Source organism: Protopterus annectens, chromosome 8.part0 (assembly GCF_019279795.1).
Source record: "Protopterus annectens isolate FY-2018-M chromosome 8.part0, PAN1.0, whole genome shotgun sequence".
NCBI lineage: Eukaryota > Metazoa > Chordata > Ceratodontiformes > Protopteridae > Protopterus > Protopterus annectens.
In genome coordinates, this window is record NC_056741.1 from 496,695,906 (window position 1) to 496,723,403 (window position 27,498).

At 37.2% G+C, this 27,498-nt stretch overlaps 1 protein-coding gene across 1 annotated transcript in view; it reads left to right on the forward strand.

Annotated features, from left to right (window-relative positions):
• Positions 1-27,498, forward strand: part of LOC122808254 (melatonin receptor type 1C-like) — a 41,614-nt gene that overhangs the window by 12,364 nt on the left and 1,752 nt on the right. The gene's annotated exons all lie outside the window — the stretch shown is intronic.

Below are 27,498 nucleotides of genomic sequence, written 5' to 3' on the forward strand. Positions count from 1 at the left end.
CTTTATAGAGATTGCCGAAAACTCTAATTTTAATGTAGTCTAATTCAACTCTATTCTATCCACCATTGATTGGTCCATCCTTAAACAAATCCCTCTCAGTGACGCAGTAACTAGGTTCAATAGCATCTTCCTGATTACCCTGAACTCCCTTGCTCCCCCTAGGAAGGTTAGAATAAAACCCAATTATGCTCCCTGGCTCTCAAAAGAAACTAAGTTCCTTATGCTAAAAAGAGATAGAGCTTGGAAAGCCTGGATCAAAACAAAGGATTTACCTCTGCTACATAACAATAGACACCTCAGAAATCTTACAAAAAAAAAAAACAAACAAACCAATAATGACAAAAATGTCCTTTTATAACTCTGCCCAATTCAATAACAAATCCAACCCTCGCAAGTTCTGGTATACTATTAACAAAATACTCTCTCCAGGCTGCCCCTCAACTCCCTGCCCCTACCCAAATACATCTACTCTGGAAGCTGCTACTCTTCTCAATAAACACTTTATTGAAACCAATCAAACACTCATACCTTACAACTGTAATGCAACTTCTCTGCCTACCCCTCCCAATCCTTCTAACAAACAACTATTCTCTTTACATCCAGTTCCTACTTCCTACATCAGATCTCTTCTTCACAAACTCAAACCCTGCTCTCCCTCCACTGACAAGCTACCTCCTAGCTTCCTCAAACTTGCTGCTGACTCCATTGCCTATCCGGTATCTATACTAATCAATAGAGCTATTCAGGAATCCACCATCCCTATCCTATGGAAATCCTTTTCCACTATTCCCCTGCATAAAGATGGAAACTCTACAGACCCATCTAGCTACCGACCTACAGCTATTCTATCTCCCCTCTCTAAGATTCTCGAAAAATGTATCCATTCATAACTACTCAACTACCTCCTCCAGCATAACTTCCTTACTCACACTCAGCACGGTTTCCATCCCATCCACAGCACAACTTCTGCCCTCTTATCCTTTACACATACCATTGCCAAGGCCTTTGACAATAACAAACTCATATCATGTCTCTTCCTTGACCTTTCAAAGCCTTTGATACAGTCTCTCATCCCCTACTGCTATCTAAACTTGCAGACCTCAATCTGTCTTCTTCCTCCCTTGCCTGGTTTTTCAATTACTTATCCTGCAGGCAGCACTCTGTTAAATGGCTGTCTTCCATTTCCCCATTCATACCTGTCCAAACCGGGGTACCACAAGGTTCCATCCTGGGTCCCCTCCTATTTAATGTCTTTATCAATAATCTCTATACTTGTAAACAACCCTCCCTCCTCCAATATGCAGACGACTTGACTCTCATCTTCATCGCAGACACTATCTCCAATCTCCACACTCTTACTCAACAGGCCTTCCTATCCACTGAACAGTGGTTATCCAGGAATCTACTCATTCTCAACTCTAAAAAGACCAAACTCTTATTATTTTTCCCCTGATCTCTCACACACCTCAAATCCACCTTTACTATTACATCCTCTAATAACACTGTTATTCAACCTGAAGCTCACACTAAACTCCTTGGTGTCATCATAGATGATGAATTCAAATTCAACTTGCACATCCTACAAAGCATAAAAAAGACTCATCAGAAACTTGGTTTACTGTATTGCAACAAGAAATGTCTAACTACAAATGCCAGACTCTCCCTTGCACAAGCTCTTCTCCTCCCCTCACATCTGTATGCTGTCCCAGTACTCACCAACATCCAAACTACTACTTTAAATAAACTCCAACAAACTTACCACAATATAGTGAGATTTATCACAAACTCTCCGTACAATACACATCGCTGCCTTGCCCTAAATATTCTCCACTGGTTAGAATTCCACCATCTTCTACTGCTGTCACAACTTCAAATGTTACACTTCATTCCTTACAAACCTTCATCCTGCCCTGCTCTCTCTTACTTCATCTCTATCTACACTCCTCCGCGGACTCTCTGTACCTCTAATCAGCAACTACTACAAATCTACCAACCCAGTAAAATAGCTGGCAAACTCCTATATAAACACTCCATTGCCTAAACCTGGAACAAACTCCCAAGAGACATTTGTTCCATCATTCACCCATCCCACATAAATAAAAACTCAAACTTCATCTACTCAACTCCAAAATATGTCCTTGTCAAGCCCCTACTTAAGCTCCCCACAACCCTACTATATACCTCTTCAGTCCCTCCACATACAGCTAAGTACTCCACTATTGTGGATACTTATTAAACTCTACAATCAATACTGTTGGACTTAAACTCTTTTTGTAAATATGTAAATATATTTTTAGTCTCTAAAAATATTGATATGTATATGTTTGCTCTTCAGACATATTCTGCTTTGTCTCTGTAATGTTTCATGTATAACTGATTTTGACCATATTTTTGACTCAAATGGTTGCTTCTCTGTAAACTATTTGCATTTTTTTAAGCTTTTCTCTTCGGGTCTCCACTGAAAATGGGCCACAAACCCAGCTGGACCAACCCAGTTAACAAATGCCATTAAATAAATAAATAAAATATGTAGGCTGCAGACTGGGCTTTGACCAACATTTAGTTAAGATAGCAAGAAAAGTGTTTATTGTCGCCCAATGTATAGGTAAGGGTATGGCATCCAGGTCCAAGGAAGATATAGTACCACTCTCCTTGGCCATTGTCAGCCCTCTCATTGAATACAATGCTCATTCTGGCATGTATCTAACCAAACACTTGCAACAGTTGGAGTGCCCACAAAGGCTTATCACCAGGAGAATTCATGGCATGAACACCCTGTCCTACATGGATTGCATAAAGGCTCTGTCTCTGTATTCAGTCTTCTACAGAGAGCTGAGAAGGTATTTTTGTCTGGCTTATTGGCCAGCCCTGATAGATCTGTTGTACATGCCAAAAACATAACAGTAACAGAAGCACTAGATTCAGTGACCTGAACTTTGCTTGTGGCAGAAAGAGAACATGCTGGAGGGACAGATATGTGTCCCAAAGGGCTACCTATTGAAATGTTGACACTTGAAATGTTAAGTGCCGACAAGCCAAAAAAAAAAAAATAAATGACTGGAAACACAGAAGAGTGAGTTTTGAAAATTGATGTTATCCTTACAACACCCCCCTGAACTTATATATACCAACTCCAAGATCACAATATCAAAAAAAAGGGAATATTCTGAGAAATAGCATTTCAGACTTAGTATATGTAAATCCGTTCTTTCAGCCATTCAGTCTCCATATTTCAGAACTTGCTGTAGCAGGTCCCAATATTTCAAATGATTAGTGTCCCAAAGGATCCCTGCGCTATGGAATAGGCTACCCATCCATGTAAAACATAATTCATCCCTGACCCTGTTTACATGAAATTGTGAGAATTGGATGGGAAATCATAAATTTACTGTCAATCTGGCCCCCATCCCTTATGAACAGAGGCCATCAATAGGAAAATTATTATCCTAACACCCCCCTACAAATCCTTAGTTATTTTCCCCACTAACATGCCTCTCCCCTGTATATATGCCCATGGTATTTGCAAAATGGGTTGGGGTATGTGGCTAGGCATGTAGTGCTCTTACCTGTGTGATAGACAACTAGCCGTCCAATGGCAGATCAAACTATAAGCCTGCCTACCCGTCACCCTAGGTGTCCCATAGGGCTCCATACTAAGGCCCTTCTTTTCTCTCTTTTTATTAATGACCTTCCCACTGTCATCCCAAATGTTACCTGTATCCAATATGTGGATGATTCCACCTTGATTTGTTCAGCCACGTCCCCAACAGATGTAATGACGTTAACCCAGAATACTTTCAATATAGTTGAAAACTGGCTCTCTAACTGTCAATGGTACCATTATCTCCACAGATGCGCAAACCAAACTGTTAGACATTGCAATAGACCACACCCTCAAATTTTATATTTATGTCAATCAAACTATCAAAACCATTAACAAAAAACCTGGCTCCCTCTATAAGGTCAAACCTTTCCTTACTCCATTTGCTAGGACTGCTATTGCTCATTCCCATCTACTCTCCACTCTTCTCTATGCCTCCCCTCTACTCACTAATTTGAACAAATTTGCTCTTGGCAAACTCTCCAGCTTTTATAACCATATTGCTAGATTTGTAACAGGCACAGCCTATAGGACCCACCACTGTCACAACCTAAATCTTCTGGGGTGGCTAGAATGGCCTACCCTACTTCAGTACAACCAGCTTATAATTGCCCATAATGGTTCTCAACCACCCTGATAATATGCCTGCACTTAACAATATCATTAACCCTTATAGCAACCTGAGGTCACTTCGCTCTTCTAATAAACTACTGGTTCAAACATCCAAAATCAACAACTCTGCTGGAGACACTCTGTTTGCTAACTCTGTTGGAAAAACTTGGAACTCTCTGTATGCTGATCTTACTCTTGAACCCTCTCTTACTCAGTTCAAAAAAAGCCTCAAGCTATACTTTAAAACTCACTGGCTATGTCCTTGTTCAAAACCTGACTAGATCCTCCTCTATAGTCAGTAATCATGTTACATTGCCTAGTCAATCTGTCAACACTGTTTTAAAAATGTATGATTATATTACCTGGTTGCTCAACTAGAGCTGGTAAACTGTGTGTAACTTGTAATCATTTTGTGATTTTTACTGTATGTTCTACCTTGGAGCTTTTCTCCCCAGGCCTCCACTGAAAATGGACATGTATCCACTCAGACTATCCTGGTCAACAAATGTAAAATAAATAAATAAATGTAAGATCCCTAGTGGTTGTTAGCCTATTTACAACCTATAATCTGATAAGAAACTGAGACTGACAATTCCTGCATTCAATGTAATGTACATTTGTAGCAAAATCACAACAGTTACATCAGTCAAACAAACGAAAATTAAACTAATACAGCTGTAACCATATGTGTGTGTGTTTGTGTGTGTGGCGTCTGCATGTGGCACAAACACACACACACACACACACACACACACACACACTGTATATATGTATATATATATATATATATATATATATATATATATATATATATATATATATATATATGTGTGTGTGTGTGTGTGTGTGTGTGTATATATATATATATATATATATATATATATATATATATATACGAAGGAGCATATGCATTTTCCTTGAACAGCAGTGGTTTACATGGCCTATGGTACATCAAGTGGAAGGGCTTCCACTCTACAACAGCCAGGAGGTGAGCAGTACACAAGCTATATATACAATATCCTGTGTGTCATCCATTCAGTTTTCATGATTCCCACATCTGGTACACATATGGCCAGTGTTTCATGAAGGGATTGCCTTACAAAGGGTCATCTGCTTGACAGATATGCAGAGCAACTACCACAAGAGTCTTGGATGTGTTGTTCCTAAGGATATAGGCAGCAGGCCACATATAATGATGCTCACTGCTATGTTTTGTAGATGACACAGGCCATGTCTTGGAACTCTGAGTGATGGCCTGAATCAGCAGCCCTGAGATAAGTACAGAGCTGGCATACAATACCAAGCTATTTCAGACTTGAAAAATTCTCAAACATGTTAGGACTTATGAAGGCTCACTTCTTCTACGTATATCTGGAAACACACTGCAGTAAGCACCAAAGACCAACGGAAAGATAGTTGCGGTCTGTGTCAGGCTGCACAATATGGTATTATGCAAATCAATACAATGAGGAAACATCACGGTACTGCGGTACATCTGGGTAGACACAGTTATGTTAGAGGAAGTTGCAGCAGTGGTACCTCCTGCGTGGCAGAGGTGGTGCAGTACATGGTGGCATAGATTTAGAGCCAGCATCTGGTGCAGAACCATGGCCATGACAATGACAACAATACAAACTAAGACTGTTTAGTGCATTAACACAGATGAACTAGAGTGTTCACTGGTGGACTTTTTAGCCACCTCTCAGGAGGCAGGTATAGGATCCTCCTCCTCTGAGGGGCATCTGGTGTGGTTCTCCTGAGTGGCCTGATGGCAGGTATAGTGGCTGGTGACAATAGAGGTGTGCCAGTAGCTGGATACCTACACTGGCATCTTGCGACATCCTTGATGAATCCCCAAGATGAGCTGACCCTGTCAGTAGATCCACCAGAATAGGCATCCACCCATGACATCAGCTAGTAAGGTGACTGACATGTGGATGGGTTCCTTTCTGGGAAGGCCAGGCAGGCTCTCTGAGCCCCACTCTATTTCTCATTATGATATTCCACTTCCTTATATATCATTCTACATTGCCTGGATGCAGTCCTCCACATCATTAGTTGTCCATCCTGCATCAGTCGGAATATTTCCAGTTTCACTTCATTATGTCAATACCTTCCTTATCAGTCTCTGCTTGTGTTGTATGCTTGTACTCCCCTTCCTCACTGCAGTTGCTTCTGAAAAATAAGCACCTGTCCCACAAAAAGGAATGTCCTGCCTTTATGAGTTTCTGTGGTGCAGACAGTTTGTGCATCCGGCTATTAACAAAAAGAATGGTGGTTTGAACCCTCTCATGGATATATTCTTTATATAGATTCATAGATTCATAGATTCTTCCTAGGCTAACAACCCAGGAGGCCTTTCTAAGCCTAGCCATGTTTTACCAAAAGAATAATGATGTCTTGTATCCAAATAGGACATTGAGGTCCAGGCATTTATAAGCTAACAGTATACAAAAGGGACATTGGTGCCAGGTCCAGTATAAATGTTGTATTTCTCATCAAGTGGTCTAGGTTACATGTAAAATGGGCAATAGACACTTATGAATCTCTTACATATTTATTAGTCAAGGAGTACCAGAAATACAAAGTCTAGGGACTGAATCTTTGTCTGTGACTTAGGGAGAACATGCTGAAGAGACAGATATGTGTCACAGAAACTGCCCTTCCTATGGAACAGGCTTGCCATCCATGTGAAGTTAAGTTTGTCTATTGCCCATTTTAAGCACAACCTAGACCAGTGGATGGGGAAAAGGGAATTTATACTGGGCATGGCACCAATGCCTTTACTTATAAGTTGAGCAACATAAAAGGATTTCATCACCAGTATGGCCACATGGTGCTCGAAGGTAAAGCTACTGTCTGTGCATACCTAGATCCCAGACCACGGAGATCTAGGTATGCACAGACAGTAGCCTTACCTTTAAGCACCATGCGGCCACACTGGTGATGAAATCCTTTTATGTTGCCACATGGTGCTCGAAGGTAAGGCTACTGTCTGTGCATACCTAGATCCCAGACCACTGAGTCAACTATTAGGGGCATATTATCAACATGGTAATTAGCTGGGTTGGTTGACTTCCCAAAGGATACAATTTTGCATTTCTTAGCACTGAGTTTAAGACCATGGCTTTGGCATCATTTGTTAGTCTTGAAGAACGCTAGTGTCTGCAGGTGAGTCCATGATAACCCCCAGCTTGCAATCATCTGCAAACTTAGTCAGCCATAAACCTTCAAAATTTGCTTCCATTTCAGAGAAATAGATGCCAAAAAGGAACAGATCCAGTACCCAGCCCTAGGGGATTCCCCTAGTGACTGGCCTCTTGGTGCAGGTGGCCTTACCTATTTTGGCCTCATGGGTCCTATCAGTGAGACAGTTGGCTATCCAGCAGGTGATAAAAGGGTTTATAGCTAAATTAGTGAGCTTGTCTATGCCTTAGTGGAGCATTGCATCAAAACCATTGGCCAGGTTGAGGTATACTGTGTGCACAGTCTTGCCTTCATCCAGTGCTTTGGTGACCCTGTCAAAAAGTCCACCAGGTTTCATAGGCATGAGCTCCTTTAACAAAGCCAAACTGTGAATAGTCCGGCCAGTGTTTGCAGGTTACCTATGTCCTCATTTATTATGTCCATGATGGTTCTTTCTATGGCCTTACATATGAGGTATATAAAACTTATGGGCCTGTAGTTACCCGGGTCAGTGGTTGGACCACCTTTGTGCAATGAAATGACTGTAGCCATCTTCCATTCCTTCAGCACAAAACTTGACTGAAGGCTCCATTTGAAAAGTCATTCAAGTCGGAGCTGAGAGTTTATGTTTTATGCTATTTATTAGATGTCTTGGGATGTTATCGGGTCCCATCAATGCAATGTTTTTGGCTTTGCAAAGTGTATTGATGACCTGTTCCCTAGTAATGGTTGGGGGGATTGTGGTATATGGTATTTCCTTTGGACTATCGGGAGGGGGAAGAAATTAGAGCTGAACCTTTGAGCCAAAAGGTTGGCAATAGCCTCCGGTTCAGTGTGGATGATGGCATTTACAATAAGTTCTGTGCATTGTTGTGGAATGTCCCTAAAGTTATACACATAGCTGTAGAAAGCTTTGTGGATGTCCTTTGCCTGAAAAGCTTCAAATTTAGCCTTTGAAGTATTAATTAACCATCTTGTCTGTCTGTTTAGATTGGTCAGGGGGCTTTTAGTATGTATGGCTTTGTTCCTCCTACACTTGGCCAAGATTTTTTTCTTTTGGTGTATAATCTCTTGATATTGTGATTCTATCAGGGTGGCTTGTCTTTTGACTTTGCCTTATTCTTAGTACAAGTGGGCACGGCTTGCTCTATACAGCTATTAATATGATTGTACAGAACTTCATATTGTCAAGGGGGTACTTTTCAGGCCATTAATACCCACATCACTATGACAGAGTCATAGTGGTACCTGTAGTTCAATGACCTGAGTGCCTGTGGGACTTGATGGATCCTAGCCCCAGAAAGGTAGCTAACCATGACTCTCTCCTTACTCAGTCTGGTGAGAGGTACATTAGTGTGCCACATTATAGAATCACCAATGACCAGGAAATTGAGCTGTGCACTGGTTTGCCTTAAGGGCTTATCAGAAGAGAAACCAGATACAGTGTTACCATGGTGTTTTAATTGAGTGTTTATATGATAGTTGAGGACCCTTTCTTTGATTGTACTGTGAAGGAGGTCTTAATGTTTTTAGGAAGGTTACCTTTAAGTCCCTTAGCATAAGTAGTTTTATGTGCAGGGTCTTTATGCTATGCAGTAGGCATGGTGCAAGTGTCACTGACAACCACTATAGGATTAGTTTTGGTTGTATAAGAGAGTTTTTCCTCTAATGTTAAAATGTATTTGCATCTCTTGCATACCTTATAAAAGTGGGTTGTAAGTGTACATGAGGCAATTGCTAAAATACCTCAGAATGCCCATCTCAACCAGACTGGCCACAGAGAGAGTCGGGAAGTGCATATCCATGGCTGCTGATATAGTATGGCAGAGTGAGGGGAAACAGAAATATTGAATAGGTCAGTAAGACAAAGAACTTGATGAGCAATGCTCAGCTATGCACAGACTAAATGCTCTAGTAGGTAAGAAAATCTGTCTTGACAGTAATGCCACAAGTCCATAGACCAAAAACCTTCCTAACCTAAAATAACTGGTTTGGAGCCCAAGTGCTTATACTAGAACAAAGACACTTAGAATAACAGGCACAATAAACTTTCACCAGCAATTCCCAGCTGAGAAGGGTGGAGGCTACCCTCTTCTCCCACAAGAGTGTAATGCACAAACCTTATTAATGTAAAATACCTAGTTTGGAGCCCAAGTACGTAAACCTGAACTAAGACACTTTCAGAATAACAGACACAATAAACCTTCAATCAAGAATTCCCATGTCAGTAGGGTGTAAGCTATCCTCTCCTGCCTAAAGAATACAGACTACAATCCTTCCTAATGTAAAATAACTGGTTTGGAACCCAAGTGCTTAAACCAGAACAAAGACACTTAGAATAACAGCCACAATAAGCCATCACCAGGAATTCCCAGCTCAGAAGGGTAAAGGCTACCTTTTCCTGCCACAGGAGTATAGACCATGAGCCTTCTTAATGGAAAATAACTGATCTGGAGCTGAAGCACTTGAACCAGAACTAAGACACTTTTAGAATAACAGACACAATACGCCTTCAAGCAGCAATTCCCAAGCTACCTCTCCTGACACAAGAGGGTAGACCACAAACCTCCCTTATTTAAGATAACTAGTTTGGAGCATAAGTGCTTAAATCAAAACTAAGACACTTAGAATAACAGTTACAATATAAACAGGCTGCTAACAAGCAATAATAAATGCAGGAGATTAAAGGCAACTTAACACAAAGAACATGATGCAAAAGCTAAATAAGGTAGGAAGAAGCACAAATACAGTAAATTCAGCTGAATAAAGTACATTTTTTAGTAAGTGGAGGGGAGGAAACAGAGACTAATGGGAAGTGGCTTCCCAGCTGACCTCGCAGTGCTCAATAGAAAAAGCTGATGAGATGAGACAGGGAGGAGTGTTCCCAGATCAGATTTATAGTAGGTGCAGGCAATTCAAAAGCCACCAAATGTATAAGTACAATAGCAGAGGAGGGGGCAGGTGGGAAAAATCAAATGCAAACAGAGATCAGCAATTGTCAGGCAGAGAACAGCAAGTCCTTGCCATTTATAGATTCATAGGCCAGACTGGAGTTTCAAGGTAATGTATTATTGCAATCATCCATGCCTTGCCAATACCCTCCCTCAGGCTGTACTCCTTTCTTAAGGACAACTTGACCAGTTAGTTCCAGGGTAAACATAAGGGTACCCAGCCAGTCATTCATGTTCTGTGTAAAGGATGGAAATCTACAGGGGTAGCTTATTTCAGAGATGGCAAAGGACTTGCATAATGAATTTATGTCTCCATTGTGTTTTTTTTTATCTGCTGTTGATGCCTTAAGTCCTTGTTACTGCTATTTGCATAGTTATTAGACTTGCAGAGATATAGGACATCAAAGACAACAAGGTCTCTACTGGCCCAGCAGGCAAGGCACAGATTCCGTCAAGAGCTGATAAAATAATGAGTAAAGGGATGCAGCTTCTAGCCGCTGTTGGTTTTTAAGCATGAAATGTTCTGTTAGGAACCTATGGGGATTTGATAATTAATTTGTTGAGTGAGATGCATCCTAAAGGAGGAATTGTACTGTATAATTGGTCAAATCAGGTTTGAATCTAAGGGAATAATGATATCTTTAGATCTAGTTGATATATCCTTGGATATTACCTGTGCGAAGGATTTTCTGACTACAGTTGCAGCATGATGATCAAAGTAGGGAGAGGACTGGGGTAGTCAGTGCTGATCGGTAAAGTACGTCCATCTAACCAAGGACAATTGGGGCAACCCAGGATTAACATGGTTAGGCTTATAAAGGCTCTAGGGTTACTAGCCTAGTAACCTCCTATGAACCAATAAATTGTTAAATCAGGTACCCAGGTCATTGGCTACATTTTTACTTAGTAGTGGATCATTCTCTGTACTATATTTTAAAGGTAAGGGTTGCTTGCCAAATTAAATGATGCTACATTTTTTCACATTTAATTTGAGCATATTTTCAGTACACTAAGTATTGACTAGAGTAAATTATTTCTGGAGGATTAAGGTGTGAGGGGGTTTATATGATGAAATGACTTTTCCCTTTATTGTGGGGTCTTGTTTTGATTAGTCTTAGTGTCCATGTTGGCCATGCTACCTCACTGAGGCCAGACAGCCTCATATAATGCCACTGCCCTGGCAATGTCATTACTGCTGCTATCAGAGCAACAATGTTTAACTATGCAGCCCTTTCTCCAGAATGATGGATCTGTGCCAACACTGATGCATACCAAATCAACATTGGACCACATCAGACAAAATACTATGTGCTGTTTATAGCACCACAGTGACATTACAAATCCTTCTGAATATCACCTTCAGTTTCACAGTTCAGATGAGGGTGAGTCATATGAATTGTGTTAAACATTGGGGGCAAAATGTTTTGCTGTGGTAATGGCACTTGTTGTAAAGGAAGTTTAAGGGGTAAAGAAGTGCATTGCCCATTTTAACTAGCTGATTGTTGTACAGGGCCATAACTTATTAACTATGTGAATTTTGGTATGGACTTTTTAGGGGAGGTATTTAATGATTCCATCTGTTTAGCTTTTGTAGTAAATGTCATTTCACAGTCATTTTTGCAAATTGAATTTTTGGATCCGAGTAGCACAAGTTCCGGGTAATAGTTCAGGTGTTGGTGCATAGATGATATAATGAAAATTTGAACTAAAAAATGTTTAACACTCCTTTTACATGCGCACACACACACACACACATATATATATATATATATATATATATATATATATATATATATATATATATATATATATATATATATATATATATATATATATATATATATATATATATATATATATATATATATATATATATATATATATATATATATATATATATATATATATATATATATATATGTATGTATATATATGGGTTCCTATCAGATCGCCGAAAGCCCATTTCTCCGAAACTCATTTCACCAAGACCAAATCACTGAAAACTCCTTTCGCCAAAAACTCATTTCACCGAAAATAGTACAGGCAGTGTATATGCCCTTTTCCCCACTGTAGTGTGACCCTGGAGTTAGTATATATAAGTAGGGGGGTGTGGGGGTCATAGCCCCCCACCTAATGTTGTTATAAACTACTAACTTACCTAGTTAATAGGAACTGGACAGTATAAAACTAAGCTAGGTGGGTAGCTACGTACCTCACACCCCCACACCCCCCCTACTTATATATTCTAACTCCAGGGTTGCACTACAGTGGGGAAAAGGGCATATACACTGCCTGTACTATTTTCGGTGAAATGAGTTTTCAGCGAAATGTGTTTTCAGCGATTTGGTCTTGGTGAAATGAGTTTTAGCGAAATGGGCTTTCGGCGATCTGATAGGAACCCATATATATATATATATATATATATATATATATATATATATATATATATATATATATATAACACATATATTTATACACACACACACACACACACACATATATATATATATATATATATATATATATATATATATATATATATATATATATATATATATATATATATATATATATATAAGAGAGAGAGACATGTATGTGTATACTTAAATAAACATTTGTTTAGAAATATACTAACTCACTAAACATGCACAGCACAAATGGCACAAACTACGGTACTATATGTGTTATCCAAGTACATAGTGTCATACTGTGATTGCACCATTTTTCTCATCATGTAGACACTGAAAATAAGAACAAAGACGGTCAAAAAATAGGTATATCCAGACAAAAATTCTGGGCACCTAATCAGCATAATATTTGAATATCAAATAGCACATAAATCTTTCGACTTACAGTAAGACGTTGGGATACTACACAGAAACACAAGTTTAAAAAACTGAGCATCACAAAAATATAAGCATATTACCAGAAACCCAGTGCATAATCAGTACACAGTAATGTGTTTGACAGAGAAACTCCCTCACAGAGTCATTTATTTTTACTTATGAGAAAGGGAGATGTAACATGAGTCCACTTTCTTTAAATTGTCAGTATGATCACAATGTTAGCCATGTAGTCTGGCTTCAAAATTATGTCATTGGACAATTCAGAAAACTGTGTAAGGGCATAAATCAGTACTGAGAAATTTGACGTGTCAAAAATATGTACATCATGTGATGGAGTAGAAGAATCCTGAAAATAAGTACATACCTCCAAAATAGGTACACTGCAGAGGTCTGGATTGCTCCCAGAACAGAGCATCCATTAAGTATCTTGCTCTTCAAATCACATCCTTTTACACGCTGATGTCACCATCTGCTGCCCTAACCCGTCTATGACTCAGGAGGTGGGCTTCAGTTTATTTTGTGATATCTTTTGCAGGACCCATATTGTAAATGCCAACATCTTCCTCAATGAGACAGTAATATGTCACATTTTGAAGTCTCTATTATATTGTTTAATTGATTTATTGTGGCATGGCATCTACTGGCAGGCAACTTATTCTTCATTATGGAGACCATAGACTTCTCCTGGAATAACCTCATGTTGATCAGGATTTGACACATGAATGGCTAAGGAGATTTGATCTGAAACCAAAGGATGAAAGGTTAATAATGGCAGCACAGGAGTTGGACTACATACACATTAGTTTATAAAGTCCGTTGAACATGTGAGAAGAACAGACAAATGTAGGTTTTGTAAAAAAGAATTGGAAACAGTCACAGACCTTGTTACTGGGAGTGATGCACTCATGGCAAAGGGTCTGTACACTGAAAGGCACAATAAAATGGGAAGATTGTTGCACTGGGGAATGTGCAAGCACTATAATATAAAATTAGCTGTGAAGCATTAGAAACATGAGCCACAACGCATTGTAGACAACGATGAAGTGCACATCACATGGGCTCACCCATTACCAACAATTAAAAAAATAGATGCGAGGAAACCAGATATAGTAGTCCACAACCCACCTGGACATGAGCAGTCATTACTAAATGCAATCCTGGGTATTGACTAATATATCTCTGGTATTACATTGGGGTGAAACAGCTAGGCTTGAAATGACCTCCAGGTTGATAGCCTAGTAAATCTTATCATCCTATGATCCTATGGAGAAACGAAAAAGCAGCATTGATCATTGAAATGCTGCAGTCAGCAATTACAGTGTCTCACATACAGAAAGATGTAAAGTCATAAAATATCAGGATTTGCAGGCAGAAATGAGAGCAATGTGAAAGAATAATACCTGGACACTTTCAACAGTAGTAGGAGCAATGGGCCTGATAAAAAGGACTCTACAGTCATATTTAGATATGCTACCAATGCATATAAAAACATATGAATTGCAGAAGGAGTCACTTCTGGACACATTCTGGGTGTTGTGAAGAGCAGTTTTGGCTTAGATGAAAGATGAAAACAATACTAATTTCATGAACTTTAATTATATCTTTACTTAGAAATGGAAAGCTCAAGTCAGGTCTGGTATCCCACCTGTGACCCAGATGGTGACAACACTAACAGATTACAAAGGATTAGTCCAGATAAAATCACTTTGGTGAGTAAATCTAGGAGTCCTTCTCTCTCTGATACCCTCCTGGTGGAAGGAATAAGGATGCCTTGTTGAAGTAGTTTATTCAGTTAAGTAGGTAGATGGACGAGTGTTCTTGGAAGAACAAAATGACTTGTACTGCAAGAGGTATTCATCCATCCACAACCCTTGTTTCCCATTTTTGCATATAGGGTTGAGGTGTCACTTCAACAGTGACAATCATCTCGAACCTAGGTTTACACTATCTGGTGGCTAACCCTGCCATGGTAGCTCTTCAACACCACACACTAGCATGCACACTCACACCTATGGCCAGTTTAGAATGTCCTGTCTACTACATGTCTGTGGAATGTGGAAGGAAACTGGAACATAATCAGGACATGCAGACTCTTTACAGAAGGCACTCCAGCTGAGAATCAATCCAGGGAACCTCTTGCTGGGGGCTGACAACACTATCCTCTGTGCCACTATGCTACCCTGTGCCACCTTAAAATTGATTGCAAGTATAGATCTGCAATTGAGGGACTGCATGCATATCTGATAACCTTCCCACATCCAAACATAGTGAAAGCTTTAAAATATGAGGAAAAGAAATCTAAGATGGTACCATGTTTAGTTTAACAGAAACATTTCAGAGTGATAGGGGAATGGGAATAAAGCCAGAAGAAGACAAAAATCATACAGGAAATGAATGTGACAAAAAGAAAATAAATAATATAAGAAAAAAAAGGATCAAATGAGAAGGAAAGAAAATTGGAAAATCAAGAAATATAATGGCAAGTACAGAGATCACATGGAACAACTTCATGCTGACCAAGAATTGAAGTAGGAATGGTTAAGGAGAGGTGAAATGAAACCAAAAGATGAAAGGCTAACAATGGTGACCTACTGGACTGCAGTCACATTGATCTACAAAATCCACTGAATATATGGAAGAAACAGAGAAATGCAGGTTTTGTAAGAATGAACTGGAAACGGTTGCACATATTGTTGCTGGGTTTGATGCACTAATGGCAGAAGGCCTCTATACAGAAAGGCACAGTAATGTGGCAAAACAGTTGCATTGGGGATTGCACATAGACCACAATATAGAAGTAGCTGAGAAGCATTGGAAACATGAACTGCAGAGTATTATAGAGCCTGATTAAATTTATATCACATGGGATCACCCATTACCAACAGTACAACGAAATAGATGTATCAATCATTGAAATTGCTACACCCAGTCATTACAATGTCTTACATACAGACAGAAAGATACAAAGTCATAAAATTACTTGGATTTCTGGTGGAAATGACATCAATGTGGAAGAAATATACCCATAGAGTTCCAATAGTATAAGGATCAACAGGTCTAATAAAATAAGTAGTTAGAGTCATACCGTGATATTCTACTGCTCCATGAAACTCCATATGAATTACAGAAGGAGTCAATTCTGGGCACATTATGAGTGCTGAGAAGGACACTTTTGGATAACATTGAAGACTGAAGCAATACTAATTGCATGAACATTAATTGTACCCTGACTTATGAATGAGATCCATTCCTGTCCAAAAGACTTGGAGAAAGTAAACTCAGATAAACCCTCTGGATTGCAGACAAAACATTAAGTACACATTCCTGTACTGTTTGGACAGGTGTAGCTATGGGATATTGTCATATGACAAAGAGCTGTGAGTACTCTGTATACTAATAGATCTCATATACTGTAGAAATGCAATGGACTTGGAAGATAAGATTAGTACCATTTATTTATATGCTTGTTTGTTATGCGGATAAGCCCCAGGATACTTTTCAGCCATGATCCAAGCCACAGGCAAAAAAACAAAACATGAAATGGTATTGAATTATACAATATAGAGACACCATAAAAATCTTCCTTCCAACCATATTTCCCAAATATTTCTAAATACTGTGGTTTCACTTTAGGAAAATATTTTACTCTAACAAGTCAGCAATACTATCCCTCCATCCCTGTTTCATTCATTCAGAAAACATAAATTCTGTTCATCTTGGAAATACTTTGCAGCCAGCTTTTTGATAATGTGTGAAAAGAAGCACTAAAAGCTAAATGTGATATCTCAAAAAAAGTAAGTTTACCTTCACCTGCTAGCAAGGACAGCTTTTCTGGAGTGGAGCTAATATCTTCATTGTCAAGATGAAAGCAAAATGAAACTTACAGATACATCAAAGCAATCCAGTTATATTAAGTGCAGGTACAATAGCTTTTTTTTTTTACCAGCTTTATTATTTCTTCCTCCTTTATTCCACAGTCCTCCTCCATATGTCCTACTAAACTCCTTGGATTTCACCCCAAACTTTCCTCTCAGCATGTTAGTGTCAAGACTGCATATTGCAAAATTCTGTGTATTACCATGGCAAAGCTGAGGCTGAGGGCATCTATCTTAGGTTTGCAAAATCTTGCAGTACATTTACATTGAATCTATCAACCTCATGTTAGTGTTTTACTTTCCTCCAAGTCTGCTTTCCTCCAAGGAAAAAAAACACTAATTTTCATTTGCAAAGACCCTGCAGGTATCAGCAATACAACTCTGAATCCCAATTTCCCTTTCAGATTAAGCATGAAAAAACATTGACATGATCGTCTGAGAACAATTTGTCAGTTGCCCTTTCTAAATCTTGGTTTTGAACAACATCTCTAATTATTAGCCATGGCCTTTTCCAATTGTGCACAAGTCTGGCTTTTGCCAGAGACCATGATCTCCCAGAAAGGGGGAGCCCTAAATAGGAAACCTCACATTTCATGGGTTAGCTAGGCAATTCAGCATAGTCTCCATGTGGCATCATCCTTTGGTAACCACTGAGATTTTTATATGCTAGGCTTATGTCATTCCCCTTGTTGACTAGCAAACATTGTGCTATACCCAAGGCTGAGTCTATGCTCCAGTATAGCTACTGTATTTAGCTATTTGGCTGGAGTACAAAGACCCCTTGAGCATATTCACACAAATGAGAGTCTGTGTATATGACATGCATATGGTTTTAAGGCCTTACACTGCAGGAAGCAGGAGCTCCTACTGTGGGAATTATCCAACTCCCTGCCATGGAATGGAAACGTCGGTATCAGTCAGTAACTCCCAACCTTCCCTGACTGGAACATCTAGTCATCAGGCCACCCTCATCAGAGCTATATGCAGGGCTTTAACACCCTGTGCAATGGATCCTGTCTAATTGTTGGGTACTTTAGTTTTTCTGGCTGCTATATGACTGCTACCATTTTTTTTCTCATGGGCCATCATTCATCTATTGAACTACTATCTTTAGATCCCATTTACAGCAACAGCACTGAAAGCCGGCTTGCTGAGAGTTTTGTCAGCTTGGGATTTTACTTTTTATTCTTATATACGTCCTTTAGTTCCATGGTTTGAGCTTATCTTTGGCTTCCCAGTTGTCAAGCTGGCTGTTTGATAGGGCTTGCAGGTTCTTTTTATTAGTACACTACGACTGTGTCTCCTTAAAAGGAATATTTTACAAGGCTCACTTTTAAGATCATTTTTTATTATATGTTATTTTCTTTTACTCCATCAGGCAAACTAATATACTATGCAAACACAACATTAGTTCCATGTTGACAGTAAGTTAAATTTCTGAACAACTCAAAGAAAAATATTTGAGTATAAATTTCATTAAAATCAAAACCATGTTAGGAAATAATGAAAGAGGAAGAATATGCAGCATACTGGGATATTATTTATATATTTATTTAGTTAGTTATTTCCATTTATTTACTGGTATAGTTTGATAGCATAAGCCAATTTCAGCAGAGGCCTAGGAAGGAAAGCTCCATATAGTAAAGACAATACAAATGTTTTACAGTAAACCAAGAAAACAATAATTTGGTGATAGAAGTAGACAATAGTAACACTGTTAAGGAGTTAAACATTTAGGATTGGATTGGAGAAATATGGAAGATGGTAGTCAGATGTAAGGAATGGAAATGGAAGGTACAAGAGCATATCCAGCATTAGGCAAGGTAGACTTTTCTGTATTTGATAAATGTTAAGGAGTTAAATTCATGTCTATGGTCTGAGGTATTGGATTCCATTGTATAGATTCATAGACACCATACAGGCTATTTCCATATCTAGTTTTGATTTGTGCATTTGGTGGAGATCTAGTGACTTTGACTTGAAATTCCTAGTGTGTATGTATTTGTCTACTAAAGTTGATATAGATAAAGTGGTAGTGGGTTTATAGAGAATTTTGTGGAAAGTCGTCAGTTGATGTAAAATTAATAGGTGAAGTTAATCACCCAGCATGATTCCTCTGGAAGCTGATTCTACTAGTAATTACCTAAGTATTATATTTGGCTCTACGCTTTTCTTTTAAAACTGAGAAAATTACATAGTAAATGTATTTTTTACTTACTTAGTCATCCAGCCAGACATTAATTTGTTCATTCATTCATGCATTCATTTGTTCAGTTGTTTATTTATTTTTGATAGTTGGCACACATGTTATTCTCAGCAATCCAGCAGTCACATGCCAAAAGTTCAAAATAAAATGAAACACACATGAACACATACATGCGCTTTACCCAGCCAGACTTTTCTGTAAATAAATTAATACCAAATCTGAAAAGAAGAAAATATCAGTTTTAACAAATGCTCTATTCTTGATATATATATATATATATATATATATATATATATATATATATATATATATATATATATATATATAATCTCAAAGTCAAAGTCAAAGTAAACTTTATTGTCATACAGATCAACACAGAGGAATAAGTGCATATCACAGCACAAACTTTTGATACTCAGGCTCATATCATAAGAATTACAGTTTACAGAAGGAAGACAGATTAAATTAATGTTCTTCTGCTTCTTTCGGCTTTTCCCGGTTAGGGGTCGCCACAGCGGAACTCCAGTCCACTAATGATTGGCAGTAGATATTTACGGTGCCAAGGTGCCAGCCCAATGCCCAACTTTCAACGAAGGCACACCCATTCACGCATGTCTTTTGAATGCCACTTGACCATGGGGAGGACATGCAGACTCCACACAGAAGGTGCTCCAACTGAGAGTCGGACGGGAGAACCTCTTGCTGTGAGGCGACAATGCTACCGCTGCACCACCACAGCTTAATTTAAAAATACTAAAAATAGAAATCAAAATAAGATACTAAAAATAAATACAATAAAAAAATAAAAGCTTTTTACAGCAGAAGCAAAAACAAATATAACAACAACAGGAACAGACAGTAGAAAGATAAGGATATATAATAAACAGTACTATAAATAAATAAAGAGGCATACATGTAAAAAACTTACCCACCACCAATATATGCTATAAACTTACAGTTTACGGTTTTCATAGTGCAGACAGAGATGTGTAAAGTGAGCTGTTTAGAGAGTTATATAAATAACAATGACATATTGCACATAAATAATGTTTTACCCATTTAGCGGGTTAGGCTATAGGTTTATTGTTCAGCAGTCTGATAGTGTGTGGGAAGAATCTGTTATCCTGCATCTAATGCTTCTGCAGTGCTTCCTTATTGGCAGGAGTTTGAACAGTCCATAAGCCAGCTTGGGTATTCCCTAAATAGTTTTCGGACTCTACCATAGCATCTGTTTGAATATATGCCCTGCAGGGATTGAAGTTTGGAGCTATCACTATATATATATATGGTTCCCATTCAGAATCCTGAAACATCATAAGCCTGAAAATCAAAATCCTGAAACCAAAAGCCTGAAAATTCAGAATCCTGAAAACTCAAAATCCTGAAAGCCCAAAATCCTGAAAGACCAAAATCCTGAAACTCAAAATCCTGAAAACACAAATAATGCTAATATGTCACTATAAAGACACTAATATCTACCAACTGACCCTGACCCTAACCCTAACCCTAAGGTCCGTCACTATCGCACACTCACCTGACCCGTGCCCTAACCCTAACTCACTTAAACCGCCGGTAACCCCAATATTTGTCACTATTGCATACATGCCTAACCTGCGCCCTAACTCTAACTCACTTAAACCGCCCCTAACCCTAAAATAAAACCAACCGCACACTTACCTGACCCCAACGCATGACCTAACACCACAGGGCTAACAATAGCAAAGCCACAATGACATCAGTATGTCTATTTTGTGTTTTCAGGATTTTGAGTTTCAGGATTTTGGTCTTTCAGGATTTTGGGCTTTCAGGATTTTGAGTTTTCAGGATTCTGAATTTTCAGGCTTTTGGTTTCAGGATTTTGATTTTCAGGCTTATGATGTTTCAGGCTTCTGAATGGGAACCATATATATATATATATATATATATATATATATATATATATATATATATATATGTATTATATTATATTTAATATAATGTATTATACATGCAATTATTATATATAGTATATTATAGTAATTATAATATATAATTATAATTACATCAATTTTATATATATATATATATATATATATATATATATATATATATATATATATATATATACATTTATATATATATATATATATATATATATATATATATCAACTTAGAAAAAACATAAAATTCCAAGCACTTGAAAAGGTATTTCCAATTAATAGTATCAAACTATTTCCCTAAATCTAGGTTTATAGTACTTAATTCACTTTTATTAGAATTAGCATAGTCTATAACATGCATGTTTTAATATTATCATAAGTTTTTCTCCGAAGTATAAAACCTGTGCAATCTTTATGTATTAGGTTGTTATCAAATATTTTTATTCTTTCAGTTAAGATAGACATAAGTGTTTTATAATCTGTATTTAATAATGAACTTGGTCTGTAAGAAGTACATCTTTCAGAATCTTTACCATGTTTATAAACTGGTGACACAAATTATATAGCCATGATGGAGGAATTTCGCAATCACTTTGAATTTGAATGCAAACTTTAGAAAATAAAGACAGCATGCTTTGAATCAAATGTTTTTAAATTTCTGAAATAGTATTATGTCCTGGAGCCTTGTTATTTTTCATTTTCTTTTCTTTTTCTTTTTTTTTTTTTTGCTTTTTAATTTAGAGGCCTTTTTTCATTACATTATAAATATTTTTATTGTGAGAGTTTATTGTAATATTATTTTTCAAAAAAATATTGAAATTGCTGTAATCATTGACATTATTTTCAATATCTAACTCTTTAAATTATTATTAAAAGTGTTTAAGATATTTTCAATATCAGAATTGTTTTATCATTAGTTTCATTTATTAACAAGTTCATTTGATTTCATTTATTTAAGAGTTTATATTTATTAACAAGTCAGTGAAGACTGATAAGAGTATTTGCATATGAATTAAGTTTTATTTTTTCTGAAGCTATTTCATTTTTATGAATTAAGGTTTGTTAATTTTTCTTAAGTTCACCATTTAATTTAAACTTACTTTCATCCCCTTTTTGCCAGTCTAAGTTTGATTTATACAAATTATTGTTTTAAATCTGTTAGTTTTTATCTCATTTTTAATTTTATAATCACACCAAGGTTTAATTTTTGATAATATGAATTTTTAAAATAATCCAGTAATAAAATATCATTAACTAATTTAGTGTTATTTAAATTCATATATTCTGAAATTTTCTTTATTATCCAATCTTTGAAATCAGATTAATCAGTAAAACTTTTACCCCCCAATTGCTAAACTACTATACTATGTGCTGAACTAAATAATAAATAACAGCATAAATTATATCCACTTCAATGCCTCCAAAACTATTTTCATACTAAAAGAACATGCAGACCCCAAAAACCCAGATAGTTATAGACCCATCTCACTTTTAAATATAGATACAAAGATTCTGACCTCAATACTCACAAACAGATTAAAAAACCTGACAGAGAAAATCATTTCTCCAGAGTAATCTGGGTTCACACCACAAAGACAGACCAGCAACAACATTCCAACATTGGATGTATTAATATCTTTTGCAAATCAGAGGAATATTAATATCTATGCAATGGTAGTAGATGCCCACAAGGCATTTGACAGGGTCAACCTAGAATTTTTTCTTCAAACATTACCTTATTTTGACATACCTATCAATTTCATTCAGATCATCCAAATTGTCTATAGCAATCTGTACACATCCCTATATATAAATAAAACATGGTCAAATAGAATTATGACAAGGATGTCTATTATTTCCCTTTCTAATCAACCTGCACCTAGAACCCCTGTTTCTTTATATTAAACAAAACACATACCATAACCCCCCCCTCAACACACAACTTCAAAGTATATCTCACCACCTTTGCAGATGATTTGAACATATACTTCACTACACCAAATTCAGACATAACCAAAATAATAACTGCAATTGAACAATATTCAATCATGTCTAACTACAAATTAAACCTCAATAAAACTAATATCTTCCCCTTAAGGCCGCCCAAACGTATCTCACTAATGCCACTAATAGATACAATAAAAATTAAAGAAAAAACTAAATATCTGGGAATTACCTTCTTCCAGAGCAACAAGGAATTCTACCAGCATAACATAACTCTTAAATGGCAAAGCATAATACAAGACTGTAAAAGGTGAAATAACCTTAAGCTAACATTTCTGGCCAAAGTATCAATAATCAAAATTAACATTTTACCTAGGCTAACATATATATTCATGACATCACAGATACCTATACATAATACATTTTTCAAACAAATTCATGCCTTCCTAGCAAAATTCATATGGGAACCCCAAAAAATAGGATCTCGTATCAGAAACTAACACTTCCCAAGAGCAAATGGTGTCTGAACCTGCCAGATTTTAAAACATATTACTCTATTATCAGCACTAACAGAATATTGAGAATAGCAGACTATAACCCGACAATGAAAACTTTGTCACGTCCTTGGGTGACAATATTTTATAGGTACATCAAAGCACTAGGCATCAATCCCAAAGTGTTTCCCTTTTTAAACAAAAAAGATTTACAAACCTATAACATTATAGATCTCTTAAAACATTCTATAAATATAACACAAAAACTCTTTCATTCCTTAAACCTTGGGCAAGCTATGGTAACACTACAACCCCTCCATAAAAATCCAAATGTAAAAATAAAAAACAAGATGCTAGACCTTGACTCTTTTACTCGATTAAAGAACAAAATAATCCAAGATATCTATCCATACCTTAACTGTACAACCCAAGAAATGAGAAGTAACCTAAATCTACCCAAATCATATATAATAATTCTAAGACAAATCAAAGAGTTGTGTTCCAGCTATCTCCAAAACTTTACTATACTTAATAGTGACATGGAAAACTGTACTCTGCTTTGGAAGACTATTCTTACAATCAGGAAAATAATATCTAACTCATATAAAATGATACGTGAAACCAAATTAAAGAAGGACCTACTTTTCTCTAACTATTGGAGAAAATTAAAACCATCCATAGATGACCAGCAAATAAGTTATGCAATCAATCTAACACTGAAAAGTATACCCCTTAAAAAAACTGTCATACACACAGCTCATAATAAATAATAATGCGTATTTCACACCTGCAATACTCCACAAATTCAATGCATCCAAATCACCATACTGTCCACACTGCAAGGATCAGGCAGCAGACCTAATGCATATATTTTTGATTTGTAAATGTGTTTGCAAACTCTGGAATTCCCTCAAGATACAACTGCAAAAAATAGGATATCAAACATCAACACTAACATGGGAATTTACCCTTCTACATATTTGCTCATCTAACATATCAGGAAAACAAATGAATATACTTATAATAATTTTCTTACTGATGAAGCTATACATAGCTCTCACATGGTTAGACCTATAAATATATCTTGGGAGGGATTAAAAAAAAATAGCTATAAAACATCTTTTAGCCCATAAAATAGTAATGGACAAAAGAAACAAAAATATGAAAGCCTGAGAAATTTGGGAACAAACCTTTAACATCATATTAACATAAAACATCATACATACTACATAGCAACAAGGTACAAAGGAACCTAGAAATATACACACGATCACACAGTCAAACTATGGACTTGAAATCCTTATTGTATGTGCTGTTTTTATAACAACGATATTGAATGAGAAAGCATCTTTGTATATAGTGTAAAGGCATATCCAAGGCTACATCATAGGCTGTGTCACCAATCACAATGCCATGACACACCCGAACTCAACTTAACCAATGAAAAAGTCAATTAGGCTAGACTATGTGTACTCTTTGTAATTACTTTCTGAATTAATAAATAGCCTACCGCAATGCTTGTGCTGACTATTCACTCTGAAAGGTAACACTTAATGTCCACATAGTGTACACTTTATTGTAACCTCTATGAATCTGGCTTATGAAAATAAAAACAAACAAAAACCAAAGAAATCTGACAGTAATTGAAAGGAAAAATAATAAAGCAACCATAACTCATTAAACCTTAACTGTCACCTTGACAGCAGAAATGTTTAATATATTAAACATACTAAAACTAAATAATCACAATAAAAGAACACACATACACACACAGACATGACACACACATGCACGCACGCATACACACACACACGCGCACACACACATGCACACACACACACACACACACACACACACACACACACACACACACACACACACACATACACGCACCATAAAAAGCTACATAAGTAACCTAATACGAACTTCTACTACAGCCGTCATATTCACAGAACCTTACTATTGCACTAGCAAGCATTTTTACAAAAAACAGTAAAATAAAATAAAAAATACAGAAAATGCAATCAGGACCAATCCCACATTCCATTAAAATGAATGTAAACTAACATTATAAACAATAAGTTGCACAGAAAATTATGGATCAATAGAAAGTAGAGGGTCTGGGGCATGACAAATAAAGTACCTGGATCTCAGAAGTATGGAAACTAATTTTGTAACTTATGTCCTTCCATTCATCGTGAATCTCATTTTCCAAATCCCAGTGTACCAGACATCATCCTCATTCATCATAATCATCAACCCTTTTTCACACTTTCTAGATGGAGTTGGGGTGTTTTCAATTGTCATTCCTGACTGTCACAAGTGTTATCTCACACAATCGATCAATCTCTTTGCTGTCTATATTGTTTGCCTTCTTCCTGCTTCTCTCAAATCTTCATCACAAAGTTATCTTCTGCTTTCTTTCATATGTGCCTGGACCATTGTAATCTCTTCTGTTTGGCCTTCTCTGAAAATGGAGATACTTTGGCTTCTGTTTTAATGTCATTATTCCTACATTGTACATCCTGCCACCCATCTCAGACTGTTCATCTCTATCACCTCTAGCTTCCCTAACTGCTCTGTCTTCACTACCTAGGTTTCTATACCATACAGAAGAACTGGTCACATCACTGTTTTGTACACCTTACTTTTCAGCTTCCTTGGTATTCTTCTATCACATATTATCTCTGACACTCTGCACCATTTGGCTGACCCCCTCTGATTCTAGCTTTGACATCCTCATTTGTAGTGAGACAAATAGTGGGAAAAAAACTAGTGATGAGGAAAGACTCCAACTAGCCATTCTGAAACTTTTCTCCTCAAGCACTCCTTGCAGATACATGAAACAAGTAACCTGTTGCACTATTTTCTTCCTGCTATCTCACATTTCATCTTCTTTTGATTTCTCCAGTTTCTGCTATGACAACTGCTGTGTCTGTACTTAGTTTCACCCCATGTGTTTCAGCTTTTCATTCCATTCCCCTATCATTTGTTGCAAATCTTGTTCAGAGTCTGCTTGCAATGCTACATAGTCTACAAACAGAAGCTTTGTGAGCTTCTCCTTCAACCTGTTTGGTAATGCAATCATTCACTAGTATGAACAGCAGTAGGGTCAGAGATGAATCCTATGCATCACAACTGCTACTGGGAATCCATCTGTGAGTCTGAACACTCATCATACCTGAGTCACTGGGACTTTGTGCATGGCCTGCACTAATTCTACCAATGTTTCCAGAACTTCAAACTATTGCGGGAATGCCCATATCAGCTTTTTTGGCACCTTGTTATATGCTTTTTTAAAGTCTGGGAAAGCCTAGTTGGACTCTTTTCTCATCTGTACTTTATTCTCTACTATTTGTCTCACTGCAAACATCAGGTCAGTCGGGTTGCATCCTGATATGAATCTAAACTGTTCATATCCATCTTCCTTTCTGTCTACTACTCTGGGTATTCAGTTATCAGTCACTCTCTCCAGCACTTTCATGCAGTGTGACAGGAGTTTAATACCTCTGTACTAACCACATGTGCCTTGCAGCCTGAGGTTTTTTTGTGCCTTCTATTGAGAAGCTGGTAGAGTGCATCTGATGTTTGTTTTTTGCTATTGCAAATGCTGTGTTTGTCTTTTTGTTACCCAGACAGTATTTGCCTTAGTCTGGTGTATCTTTTCTATCTCCCACTTTTTCTGCCCTCTTTGTTTCTTTTGATATCTTGTTGGGCTCCTGCTGAGATGCAAATCTGTTCTGTAGTCTACAAACATGTTGTTTTGAGACACCACTGTTCTTTAACTCCACCTAATTCCTCTTTTTCCTGAGGTGCTAGAGCTTGAGTATTTCATTGAACTTGTTTGCTTTCACTCCAGTGAAT